At 37.0% G+C, this 14,403-nt stretch overlaps 1 protein-coding gene across 25 annotated transcripts in view; it reads right to left on the minus strand.

The window, feature by feature from the left end:
• The window catches only part of TENM3 (teneurin transmembrane protein 3), a 1,327,252-nt gene that overhangs the window by 978,703 nt on the left and 334,146 nt on the right, over positions 1-14,403 (minus strand). For all 25 annotated transcript variants that reach the window (XM_072037263.1, XM_072037264.1, XM_072037262.1 and 22 more), the window contains exon 4: positions 3,632-3,698. The gene's annotated coding sequence lies outside the window, so the exon portion shown is untranslated. The remainder of the gene's footprint in view (positions 1-3,631; positions 3,699-14,403) is intronic.

Genomic DNA, 14,403 nt, shown 5'->3' on the forward strand with positions numbered 1-14,403 from the left:
AAATAATCAGAATTAACTGTCAGGTGTACATACATAAATTAACAGTAGCCTCTGGAAAAAAAAAATAAATCAGAATAGCCAGGATTTCAGAACCGTGGTGGTTTAACACTGTTACCATCACACTGCTTTCTCACTGCCCTTCCTCAGAAGGGCAGGGGGGAGAAAATAAGAAAAAAATAAAACAAAAGCTAGCGAGTGAGGAAAGGGAGATAACCTATCATTTACTGTCATGGGCAGAAGAGACTCAGCATTAGGGAGACTAATGTAATTTATTACATACTGTTAGCAGACTAGAACAGTTAGATCTAAAAGCAAACTAAAAACACTTTCCTCCCATCCACCTTCTTCTACCTCCTCCTCTGGAATAGTGCAGGGGAACAGGATCCATCCTTCAGAAGCAAACTACTCCAGCACAAGTCCCCACAGCTGGCAGCTCCCCCAGACCTCCTACTCCACTGGGGGCTCCTCCACGAGCTGCAGCGTGGAGATCTGCTCCATGTGGGACCCATGGGCTGCAGGGGGACAGCCTGCTCCACCAGGGGCCTCTCCACAGGCCGAAGGGGAACTGCTGCTCTGTGCCTGGAGCACCTCCTGCTGCACTGACCTGGGTTTCTGCAACGCTGGTTCTCTCACATTTTCTTGCTCTTCTCTCCCAGCTGCTGTTGCTCTGCAGATTTTTCCCCTTCCTTCACTCTGCTCTCCCAAAGGCCCACCCAGCATCACTCCCTGGCTCAGCTCTGGCCAGCAGCTGGTCCCTCCTGGATCTGGCTCTGATGTGACATGGGGCAGCTGCTGGGCTCTGCTCACAGAGGCCACCTCTGCAGCCACCCCACCACCAAAACTTTGTCACATAAACCCAATACAAGAACACAGAAGATGAGAGATAAAATTAAAAGTTCACCTAATTTTAATTAATGGCATCTTTGGTGAAAATTCCATCTTTCCCTTTGCAGTAGATAAATTTCTCTACTCAAATATTTTAAATTCTCCTCCTTTCCCCCAATGGGATTAAGATTTATTTTAAAGATTGTGTTCCCATTCACCAACCACCAACCCCCTTGCTCCCCAACAAACCATTCTCATTTCAACTGCATCAGTTAAAAACAAAATACCCTCAGCATACCACAAAAAAAAAAAAAAAAAAAAAGTATGATGTGATGTGTAAGTACAACTTTTCCACAGAAACTGCAGTGCCATCAGGAAGATTACAGTTTGTAATGACTAGGAAAGAGGCTGTTTGCATTGATGTAAATATTTATAAACAACCCAGCAAAATAGAATGATAGAGTCATGTGGGTTGGAAAAGACCTCTGAGATCAACAAGTTCAAATGCTAACCTAGCACTGCCAAGTCTACCACTAAACCACATCCCTAAGTACCACATCTTCTGAATACCTCCAGGGATGGTGACTCAACCACTTCCCTGAGCAGCCTGTTCCAATGCCCCACAACCCTTTCATCAGGGAAGAAAATTTTCCTAATAACCTAAACCTTCCCTGATGCAACTTCAGGTCATTTCCTTGTGTCCCATCACTTGTTGCTTGGAAGCAGAGACAACCCAGCTACAACCTCCTTTGAGGTAGTTGTAGAAAGTGTTAGGTCTCCCTTGAGCGTTTTCTCTAGGTGAAATATTGCCAGTTCCCCCCAACCACTCCTCATAAAACTTATTCCTTGTGGCCTTCACCTGCCTCATTGCCCTTCTCTTGACTTGCTCGAGCACCTTGATGTCCTTCTTGTATTAAGGGGCCCAAAACTGAACACTGTATTTGAGGTGCAGGCTCACCTGAGCCAAGTACAGGGAAACAGTCGCTTCCCTAGTCCTGCTGGCCACTATTTCTGACACAAGCCAGGAAGCCATTGGCCTTTTTGGCCATCTGAACACACTGCTGGATCATATTCACCTGGCTATTCACCAATACCCCCAGGTCCCCTTCTGATGAACAGCTTTCCAGCCACTTTTCCTCAGCCTGTTGCACTGCATGGGGTTGTTGAATCCCAGTTGCAGGATCCAGCACTTGGCTTTGTTGAAGCTCATACAGTTGGCCTCTGCCATCCAGCCTATCCAGATCCCTCTGCAGAGCCGTCCTATCCTCAAGCAGATCATTCTGCTCCCTGTCCCCATCTTCCAGCTCAGGGGGCTAGGTACCCATAGAACAACTGGTCTTACAATCTTGACTGAAGAACTGGCCACTAGTAATAATTAAAACAAAACACCAAGAAAAAAAATACAAACCTCTAGAAAAAATAAAAGAAATTATGGGGGAAGTTATCAAGTTATAGAGCTGTCTCCTAAAATGCTGCATTCCATAGCAGCCCAAGATTTTCATGTTGCAAAATGCATAATTAAAAGCAGGTGTTGTTTTCTTTTCTCTCTCTCCAGAAGTGGCTATCTTTTTCTTTACTTAAAACACAGGTGAACACCTGATCCAGCATCTGCCAATTTATACACACCAAAATTGCTGGAGGTAAGTTGATTTAAGAATACTTGGTACACCTCTGTATTCAAACACTTAATCACAGTTGTTTTTTTTCCCCCTCTCAGTTCATTGTACCACAGCTTGTGGAAGGGGAGAATTACTGTAGCTGTTTTTGATAACTTACATGTAGAGAAGACTTCAGGAAAAAAGAGGTAGACAAATCAAAAATTAATTACTAAGAACAGTCTTTAAAACACAGTTAAGTAATGGCACTGATTGTTACAGACCCCTTTAAAATACTACAGGACTTACTCTTCTATGATATTGCCCAGACATTGCCCCAAGCCATGATGTCCTGAAGCCACAAACACCCTCTAGCAGTGTCACAGTGTGAGACTGCCTGTCTCCCTCCAATAATTCTTGTTCAATGTCTAATGAAAACTGAAGCCAAACTGGAAGCTAATAAAAGATATAAGTTCCAAATAATCCCCTGGTGATAAACACTGCAATTGGTATTCCTTTTCTTTTATATTCCATTTTACAACAGGTATGTGGTTAAAATACATTTAGAAAAGATATAAAAGACTTTATTTGCATAGTAATGTCACATTGTGCTGTTTTCCAGGAAGACCGTTAGTAGCTATTGAGAGAAATAGTGTCAAAGACAATGTTCATTAAAATGGTCATTAATGACAGATTGTGGCCAGTGCGATTTTGAATTCTTGGCTGTGAAACATAAATGCAATAATCTAGAAATAGCTCATCATTTATCAATTTAGTGCCCTGTTTTAACCTACCAGAACACTTAAACTTGTTTTGCTTGTAATGTGACATTTTCTTCTTTTCAGGTTTCCTGTTACCCATTAAAATATAGTAAAGCTTAAGATATGCTTCCACTTTCATTTCTAATCATCCTTAATAACTTAATAAGAATCATTTCATAAAAACAATTATGGTATTAAAGGAAAACACTGAGAATAACTACATTAAATTGAAACCTTTACTCAGATTTTATTTTTTTCCTTCTGTGTAACATAACTAAATATTCTGAATTAGAACCATCCAATGCAGAACTTACTTGTAGCATTTCAGTATCGGCCATAGTTGGCTGTTGTATTGCCTTTCTAGAATATACTTAGATTAAACATCCCGAGGACTCCTACTAAAAAGAAAACTTTATAAAAAAGAGTCATAACACATACATAAACACTTACTGTTACTTCCTTGCTGTAGAATCTATGTTCTCAATGAAAGCTCGAAGTTAGCATTCGATGTTATTGCCTGTTAAGAAGTCAAAACAACATGAATATGTTAATTTAATATAGAATAAGCTTTGAATTGCAACAGCTAATAAGAATCTTTTCATGCCATAAATAAGAAATATACCCACAATAATGTCTAGGAATCGTTTTTTCCCCATGAATTAAGAATCACAAATGCAGGGCAAGTGGAAATTATGTCTTAATAGAGACACTGTCACAGAATGAGCTAAGAAATGCCACCTTGGGACCATGGAAAAAATTCTAGAATGTGCACAAATAAAAAACTAATGAAATGAAAAACAAGCCTTAACTCACTCTAGCATTCCAGCAATAGACACAAATTATTATGATGCAAACTCATTCTCTCATTACTGGCAATACTAATAATTCTAATTCGAATTTGATTTCTTCCTTTTTTTTTTTTTTAAATATTGATACCAAGCTGATTTTTATCTCCACTTTCATTTATTCCATTACGTCTTTGAAGTATCTTGGGTCAGAGAAAAACGTAAGTTTGACCACGTTGCCAATACCGTTTTTCTTACCTATAGAGACAATGATTAAATAGCACAACAGGTTCTCTTACAGTGAGATACTCTGATTTTGACATGAAAAGTGGTATTGCCAGAGCAGAAAGAAAGAAATGGAAAAGCAAAACAAGGAACATTTCACATTGCTTCTTATCTTACAGGAAATCCTACTTGTATTTTCCCTTCCTTACACAGAAATACCCACTTCTAGTAATTGAAGTAGTAAATAATGTTAATTGTATTAAACATTGACAAAGTCAGGCCTATAATGTCCATGAAAGTAGTTAACTTTTTAACACGTAAAGTGTCTCTGAATTCTTAATGCGACTTCCTGCAAGCTAAAGGAGTATGAAAAAGTCCACATCTATGTGCCTTCGACTATTGAGATTCTATCATTATAAAAACAATATTAAGATAGATAAATATTATCATTCTTGACTGAAGTGATCTTTCAAAGAAAATACGTATTTACATCCACTAAAACTTCAGATCTTAATCTGAAGTACTGTTGTAGTTTTCCTCCACAGGCAAGTTTTAATCTTAGGAAGGTAAAATTGTTTTATTTTAAACAAAAACAGCATGTTACAACACATGACATAAAAGTTGAGATTTAATTCAAAAAACAAGATTTTTATTGTTGTTGCTATTTTGGTAACAGAAATTCCTTATTTGCAGGAGTATCAACGATATAATTGAGACACAACTCTCAATTTCATTTCCTACAGCCCGCAGATCAAAATGTGGGGAAAAAAAGTAAATTATCCAATGGCTTTATGTATGGGCACAAATACCAGGGAGATAAAGGGATAAATGCAGTCAAGCTTAGGCTGGAAGAACTCTGGACAAGTGTCAGGATAATGCTGTGATTAAAAAGTAATACTTAATGTTAACTGGAGGTCTTGTTGAACCCTGCAGCAATAACAAATAAATAAATAAAAACCCACTGTAAAATACCAGCAAACAGTCTAAATCTGGGGAGATGAGATTAGATGCATGAAAAGACAACAGAAGTCTCCAGCTGGTAGTCTAGTGTCAGGTAACTCATTAGTGTTATCACAGGATGGCTGAGGCTGGCAGGGCCCTCCAGAGCCCATCTGGTCTATCCCCTGCTCAGGTAAGGCCACCTGGAGGTGTTTGCCCAGGACCTCATCCAGGTGGCTTCTGAAAATCTCCAAGCAGGGAGACACCACAGCCTCTCTGGGCAACATATGCCAGTACTCAGCCACACACACAGGAGAAAAGTGTTTCCTGATGTTCAGAGGGAACCTTCTGTGCTCCAGTTTTGTGCCCATTGCCTTTCTGAAGGCCAATGATCGTAAGGCATGATGCACCATCTTTTAGTGGTTTTGTAGGCAGTGGAGGCAAAAAGACCTCCAAGGACACCTACAAAGAAAATGTTCATATAAGGTGTAAACAGTTACATTAACATCCTCATTCATTCATGATTTCTGCAATTGGTTTGTAGAATAAACTAGCATCATTTGAAAGTATCAGTGAGCAGGGGAGGTTTTGCAGGAATCATTTAATGCTTGTATTCTAATAAGCAGTTCTCATCAAACAGGCTTTTTGCTAAATTAATGTTTAACAGTTTTCAGAAGTATCCCATCCAATAAGAAACTTAAGCACAGGTGGCAGAAGTACAAACCAGTGAAACTACAATATCATTTCCAAGGATTCAATCATATAACAAGGAATAACTGATTAACATTTTCAGATGGTCTGTTTTTATTTAGGTAACCCAAAGGTGCATTGAAAGATACCATTGTATCTAACTGTACCCATGATTTACTACATCCAGCTTGATCTAGCTTTGCCAGCATAGAGATGATAGATTCATTTACCTTTTTTTTTTTCCCTGTATTGAAGCAATAGGAGCAATCATCCAGTTTTCCCAGAAAAGCTTTATTGAAAGCATTGGCATTTTACAATATTTAAAATGTTTTCAAATCACATAGGTCCTTTGTACTTTTAATAACTTGTTTCAATTGATGGACTAATTTTAAACTTGTTACATCATTTATCTTGAGCTTCCAGAGTTGGAAGAAAAATTGAAAAAAAATTAAGTGAACTGCAAACTCTTAAGAATCAGAAGAAAATTAAGATATCAGATTTGAGACACACTGAAGTTTGTTACTAAGTAATTAGAGTTCTAATGTATGATTGTACAGTAAAAAAATTCTTGTACTGAACAAAAGAATAAAGTCAAGGGTACAAATGCATCAATTTACTGAAATATTAGTAAACACTAAACTGGCCTGTTTTGAGGCACATGTGTTTTCAGTAGGTCTTAAATAAATTATAACTAACACTATTAAAAATGGTGACCTCTTCTAAAGCCAACAATAACATAACTGAAGAGGCATAAGAATCTTAAATCTAGAAAAATCTTGACTTAGTCACTTTTCAGTGTTTGAATTCCCACTGATCTCCTTTTCCTTTCAGAGTTCTCAGGAGAACTGTATCAGGAATCACCTGGCTTACAGAAAATGCAGACCAGAACTTTTAGATGTTACCATCTCCTCTCACCTTCAGCATCAGAAAAACAGAATTTAATTTTAGCACACATATACACGTATCACCGAATTGTAGAACACAGAATGGTTTGGGTTGGAAAGGACCTTAAAGATCCTCTAATTCCACCCCACCACCACAGGCAGCAACACCTCTCACTACACCAGGTTGCCCAAAGCCCCATCCAACTTGGTTCTCAACACCTCCAGGGATGGGGCATCCCTGGGCAATCAGGTATCTTCATATAAGAAAACTTTTAAGAGCCACTACTGCTTCCAATGTCATGTACTTGTAAGAAAAACAAAGAACACCAACGGTGGTTACATTACACTTTCATAAAATACTACAACAACCTACCCAGCATTTTTGATAGGTATTACAAATATTCTTCTGTTTTTGTTTTACACATCTCTTCAGACTACGCCAAGAAAAGCCAACTATACTTGTCATGAAAACCATATTCAACTTCCAATATTTCTGACTACTAAATACACAAGTTTAGCCTAAGCTTACGTGATATGAATGAAACTCAAACTGCTCAGCAATAAAGCAATGAAATTAAAACCTACACATGCTTTTACCATTTTTGCCATAAGAAAGCCTGGAAATAGCTTCCAAAGTGAAAGCCCATTTTGTCTACTTCAAATGCTAGCATTATGAGGCATTTTGTTTTCTGAAGTATAGCGAAAGTGCAGTTACATTTTACTTTCTTGTACAGGTTAAAAAACACATAATGTAAAATAAGCCGCATATACATAGTTTTGTCCAATATTACACAGTCATATTTATTCAGATCATGCAACTCAGAATGCTGTTTCTACATTTGCTAGATCATTAAAAAATGAGATACTTTGTTACAGGTTGAGATGCCTGACAAGATAAACAGTCTCCATCTCTCTTCAAAGTTTTCATTTAACATAACCATTGTTGTGAAGTAAAATGTGTGTTTAATTCAACATATGAATTCACAAAGGACAAAAAAACAAATAGTTCTTTATAATATTAGCATTACTTATAAAAATTTTTTGGTTTCACTAAATTTTCCCATATATATGCTCATATATTTAATAATGAATGCTTAAAAACAAAAATAAGAACAATTAAACCTAGAAATGGGGCATGACCCAAGGGTAAAAGAATGTTTTCAATTATTAATTAAAAGTTTGGTACTTTAGCATACCTGGTTTATTATATCAGTTTATTTAAAATATCAGTTTATTGCCTTGAACAGGGTTATTAATAAGCCGCCCTCCAAAGATGCTTATCCCAGAAAAAGATACTTGATATTAATCTAACAACTCAACTTGCTCAAAATTGTAAGCTTTGACTCTCTCTCCTGCTAACAGGGTGGCAGGGAACAATAGAGCTCTGCCTACACACACCTGCACTGACAAGCTCTGTGTGGTGAGTGCACGGGAGAGCAAACCAACCATACAACTTTAACATTTGCAACTATTCCTTACAATATTAATGAAAGAAAACCAATGCTAAAGCCTCCCTTGCTTACCTGCCTCAGTAAAGTTCTGGGCCTTCATGCATTTAATTTGGTTTTTGGATTGTACTACAGAGTTGGACTATGGCATACAGATAGCTGCCTTGTTATATCATAAGGAAATAGAAGGTACTCAAAGTCAAGAATCCCTTAAGCTATATATAAACACACAAATCCAAGACTTTAAAGCATCTAAGTGGTACTCACCTGGGACTGACTGCACACAGCGGAAGGGCCAATTACAAGATGTACACAGCTAAAATAAAGTAGGATTAAAGCAACAGAATGTATGCCATGTAAGTTTTGCACTGACTCTGTAACTGAGAAGTAATACTTAAAATTGCACACAAGGACTAGAAAACATATCAGAATGTACCCAGAGAAGCTCAAGCTATTTTGTGTATCAATAAGAAGGTTAAGGAGTAAGTAACAGCAACATAGTTAGAGGTGGCTCTTAGATCTTGTTGGTATACTTATAGAATTAATGTCTAGACATAGATGTCAAAGAGAAGTTAAAAATAGGCCTGAAAGAATGACTAAGGTATAGAGAGGACTAGATCCTTTCTCAAAGCTTCAGTTCAGCCTCGGTGTTAGAACTTCATGGAGGAATCACTCAAGGTACTCTGTACTAATAATCATATGGCCTATTTTGTAATTACTTAACGTAATACTCTCAATAGTGACAAATGTCACTAGATGACACTTTTATGTACAGTTGTAAGTATAATACTCTGAAACATGTAACCCTTCACCCACAATTCAGCAAGGTTTAAACTCCGAGAAGGTACCAGTGCTGTTAATTTTACAACTTGCCTTCATTCCTCACCACCACTACAACCCTTCTGTAAGTAGCAAGTACATTTCAACTATTTTGCTGTAGTTTCTCTAAGATGTCAAAGTGAAAGCTTTGCTCACGTATGAAAAGTTTGCTCTCTGTGGCTGTGGGAAAGCATTTCTATTAATGACCAATTTGGTCACATAAACAAGTCTGCATGTAAAGAAAAGCTATCAGTTGCTCTGAGAATATGTCCAGACTCCTATATTCCCCCTTACACATGAATTTGGACCTCCGAGTGTTATGAGTTCTGCATCAAAGCAATACTAAGTGTGCATGTGCACATTTTTAAGATTCTTAACTTTAATTTGTGCCTCTGCTCAGTAATATTAACTTAGAGGTGACTGAACCAAATGAACAAATACTAAAGCTTAACTACAATAACATATAGTAAACATGAAGATCTGTAGATAGATAAGGAATCACAAGTAAATATGAACTTTTCACATTTCATATGCACTAAGAAATACAGCTAAAGTTAAAACTACCGAGGTCATCCTCTTTCTCCTTTCACTGATGTTGTTGGTTGTCAAAAAAAGTTTTAAAAGTTTAAAAAAAAAAAGTTTTAGAAGCTGTAAAAGCTAATACTTCTAAGCTGTTGTGTTCAAAAGATAGGCAGAACACGAGCCTGTAAAGCTAATACTTTTTCCACAGTAACTGCTAGTTCTTCAATATGTTAACTGTAAATATTACATTTCTTTTCTTCTTTTAGAAAAAAAATAGAACATTAAATTCATCAAGAAGTTGGGTGTTAAGCCAAAGATATCTATGATCAAAATCTGTAGAAGCAGAAATGTTCTGTTTACCTCATTGTCTGAATTATTTTCCATAATTTTTTATCAATATTTCTGTTTAAAGAGGAAAGATTGTCATCAGCACATTTTGTTCCTGTGGCATTTTTTTTTTGTTGTTTTATTAAATAAGTATGTTGTCTGTCTGTTTTTGTTTTGTTGTTGATGTTGTTGGTTTGTGTACTTTTTTTTCCTTGAGCTTGGGTGAAAGACAAGGTAGAGGCATAATTAAATATATATATATACACACACACATTGTGTAAATATTGCATACAATCCAGATGTGTGCAAGACATAAGAACAAAGCCAAATATTTAACTCCATGCCTGGAATTTGTTGATACCAAACCTAAATTAACAATGTACATATCTTATAGTGCAAGAAGTCTATATATTTGATCACCATAACAAATTAGGAACCATACAATTGCTTGTCACCTCCAAAAATTCAAAATAAGTTGTCCTCAAAACCAACCAAACAAAACCCAGCAAGAACAATAAAAACACAAATCCAAAACACACAGATGTAGAGGCTGAGCTGTAAGTTTGCTCCCCAGTTTACAATCCATACCCTCCAAAATAATTGTTTCCACTACTCACAATGAAATCTGTGTAACAGATCAATGTGAAAATTGAAGGTCTACTGGTTTTGAATGAAGTTGGAGATCAGATATTGTAAAGCAGTTAATTATCGCTGTATGTAATTAGTAATGAGCTACATTTATTCTTTTTGAACAATTGTATCCCAAAATTGTTCACATATGCAGTTATGTAGAATGCAAGGTGCAGCATAAGCGGAGCAACTCACTGGTAGAGATGTAACAAGGAGCTATCTACTGGCAGGCCAAGCAGAGCTGATGATACTACTAACAGGGGCAAACACTTATTTAAAAAAAAAAAAAAAAAAAAAGCTGGAAAGCAATGTTTATCTTCACTAAATGGTCTGACCATTTCCAGGACAGGAACTAACAGAAGAAATGACTGAACCGTGAGATTTGGACAGATTGAATAGGAAAACTGGCTGATATCCCCCCCAACTGCCCCTTGACCAAAAGGGAAAGCAGGACACCTGTGGATGAAAGAGGAGGCTTTCTACAGACCTTCATAAATAACTTGTCTTGACCTGTATGTTTTATGAGCTTTAGAGCTAATTTAACTGTTTGGTGTCTTACTAAAAATAAATCTCATTTTATCTTAACATTACTTAATGTCCTACAATAATCACAGTACTAGCAAGATGTTCCTCATCCAGGGCTGCAGGAAGTCTGCAGACTGTGGCGAGTGAGCACACTGAGAAGCGTCCTACCTATCAAGCAGACCTTCCACTTGGCTAAACCATAGCAGCGCAACACATGCCCTGTATTCAGCCTCCCGTACCAGGTAGAGAACTGGCAGCATGTGAATCAGAGCAGTAAGAAGTGTGTGCCAGTAACAGGCAGCCACAAAGGCCTGACAGGGATTAAGATACCAAGGGGCACACTGGATGATATGCAAGAAAAAATAAAAATAAAAAGAGAAAGAATCAAGCCATTTAGCACTCATCAGATCTTGAAGTTGTGGATATAAAAATGTACAAAATCATGTGGAATAAGCATAAGCACATTCAAATCAATTCAACATTGCTGATGAATGTTTTATTAAATCACTTCATAAACTCAACAGTTATTTAACACTTTCTGGGAGATCCATTTCATAACAGCTGTATGGACACACTTAGGAAAAAAAAGCTGACAAAAATACTGCTTTAAACAATAATTTAAGGATGAACTAAATCCAAAAAATAGTAGTAAAAAAAAATCACAGAAAAGTCAGTTAAAGTTCTACAGAAATCAGTTTCTATACGGTGAATCATAAAGAAACAATTTTACTATGCACAAGCAGTTCATCACATCCCTGTGAGCAAAGGTAAGTCCCTAATAGAACACTGAAAAGAAAACCCCATTCTGATTCTACTTCTGGCTTAATATAGCCCCTCTTGTGCTTCACTCATACTGTACATATATTCATTTAGTTATGAAGTCAATGAAAAGGCCTCCCTTTCACTGAGGTTTTTGATAATTTAATTCATTTCTTTGCATAGAATAGCTTACTACTATTTCCTCTTAGAAACCTGAAAAACTGATGATCTGAATTCTGAAAACAATTTCTGTTTAGAGGAAGAGAACAGAAATAACAGTACTTAATTTACTGTTACTTCATTCACAGAAGCTCAGACACAGGAACAGAGAGAAACTTCACTGCCTGGGTTGAAAATTGTTGGATATTTTCACAAAGATGAACATTGCTGAAGAGAAGCAACAAAAGATGTAGCAACAAAAACAAGAAAATGTGATGGAAACATTTTTGAAGCCAAACATTACCTAGAAAAGGGCCTGGACTGTGAGCGTGTCCTTTGTACAACATGGAGTAGTGCAGGGAAACATGTCCTGGAGGTTATTTACTCCAAAGTTATATTAGCATAGAAATCTCAGTTGATCAGCACCTAACAGTATGGATCTGATCTAACAATCCTATACTTCAGAGGCAAGGCCTGTGTCAGTAAAACAGATTACATATATATATATACACACACACACACATATATATATATATATAAAATAGTTGTGTAATATAATCATGCTGTGCTATACTGCACAAAATCATATAGATATATGAACTCAGTCAAGCACTGGCTCAGACATCCACACCACCTTTTACTGTGTGGTGCCAAAATACCTTTACCCTGTGTTGGGTTGCGATTTTTTTGGGTTATGTATATATTTTTTTCTTTTTCTTTTTTATTTTTTTTTTCAAAATCACAGGTACAATAGCATCCCAAACTCAGCTGTACTAAATATAGCATAACTGCAGCACATAGCTTCCCTCTACACACCCTTTTTTTGCTCCTCTCCCCTAAATAACATCTGCTATTTGTCTACTATTTAGAATATGTGACCTACGGTTGGGATCAGACTCATTTTTCCCAGGTTTTCACATTTCAACAGCACTTTTTTTTTTCCCCCCAGAGAGAAAGGAAGAGTCCTCAGAGGACATCAAGACTTCAAGGATACTAAATGAAAAGAACTTGTTCGCTCCTAAAGTAAGCAGCCATTAAAGTGCATTAAAGCGCAAAGATGTGTTTTTTTTAAAAAAAAAAAAGGAAAAAAAAGAACAGTACTCTAAAAAAGCTTTAAAGTACTGATGATTAAATAAATAATACTTTTCAAAAAAAATCTACTGTATAGGTCAGAGCTCCATAGTGTGTCATTTAAAGTAGGGTTGCAAGAAGCAGTATTATGGTTAGCAATAATTAGCAGGAAATGGGAGTGAAAAGAAGCAAGTTCATCTTTTAAAGGCATCAAAAAAGAATATACAAAGAAATTTCTCTTTCACTTCTCATGCATGTGACATTTCCTATGCCTTTGGAAAGTTGATTTTAAAAAAAAAGTCTGAAACAAGCTTTCATATAAGGAAGGAGTAATTGGAGTGACCCAGCTTTCTATGGCTGCCAGTTGTTTTTAATAACTTCTTAAACCATAGACATAACAGTGAACTGATATTTACTTTAAGTTTGTCACTGAAGTTGCCTTTTAAAAATCCTATTTACAGTTAGCTTTCTAATTCACACTTTAAGTGTTTCCCATATTTCAACTTCCTTCAAACCAGACACATTTGTTGGTCAAGTGGCTTTCAGCAGATGGAAGCATCTTTATTCTGCAGCTTCTGTACGGACACCTGCAGTTAGTGTGCATATGGAGTGAACAAGTGAGTCATAGGAGAAAATGTGATTTAGTCACTTGTTTTAGCAAATATAACTGGTTTGCTTGTAATTAGAGGAAAGACCTTTAAAGCGGATCTGACAAAGTATATAGTTATTATTCTTACCTTAAGAAACTCCCCTTGAGAAATACGTGGCAAGAACAGAATGGGATAAAAGAACAAGACAAGATGTGGTGAAACAGGACTAGAAAGAAAATGACAAAGAGGGAATTAGAAGGAGAGTTAAAAGCAAAAATGAATGGTGATAAAAGAAATTGGTCAAGGAGGAAAACATCAAAAATGTATGAAAATTCTTAAGAAGAAAAACACAAGGGAAAATAAGTAGCAGAACAAAAAAGGGGCTAGATTAAAATTTGGCTGGAAAGAATTACAAATGTAGCAAAGCACTGTGTAATGCAGTAATGAATAAAAGAAGGCATACAAGGAATAGTACTTGAAGAAGCAATCAATAGGAGCAAGGTTCCTCATGTCCAACCTGATGGTTAAGGCTTAGAGCATGCTATGCTGGGAGAGGGGAACCCTGTGCCTCAGAGCTACCAGGACCACCCCCCACACACACACCCCAAAGCCTGGAAAGGACTCCTGAAACACTCCCCACTCACTGCTACTCCTACTAATTAGGAATACTGCACAGAGCAGCTCAGCACAACTTGTAGGAACACCGCCTGTAGCTCCTGTAACCAACACAGCAGCATATCTGCCTCTGGTAGCTCTTATTAGTCATTACCAAGCTCTTCCTAAGAGCCTGTTAGCCTATCAGCACTGGCTTGTAAAAAGTTACTAGCACTTGGAAGAAAGCAGGGTGCC

This window comes from Anas platyrhynchos, chromosome 4 (genome assembly GCF_047663525.1).
Source record: "Anas platyrhynchos isolate ZD024472 breed Pekin duck chromosome 4, IASCAAS_PekinDuck_T2T, whole genome shotgun sequence".
In the NCBI taxonomy this organism is placed as follows: Eukaryota; Metazoa; Chordata; class Aves; order Anseriformes; family Anatidae; genus Anas; species Anas platyrhynchos.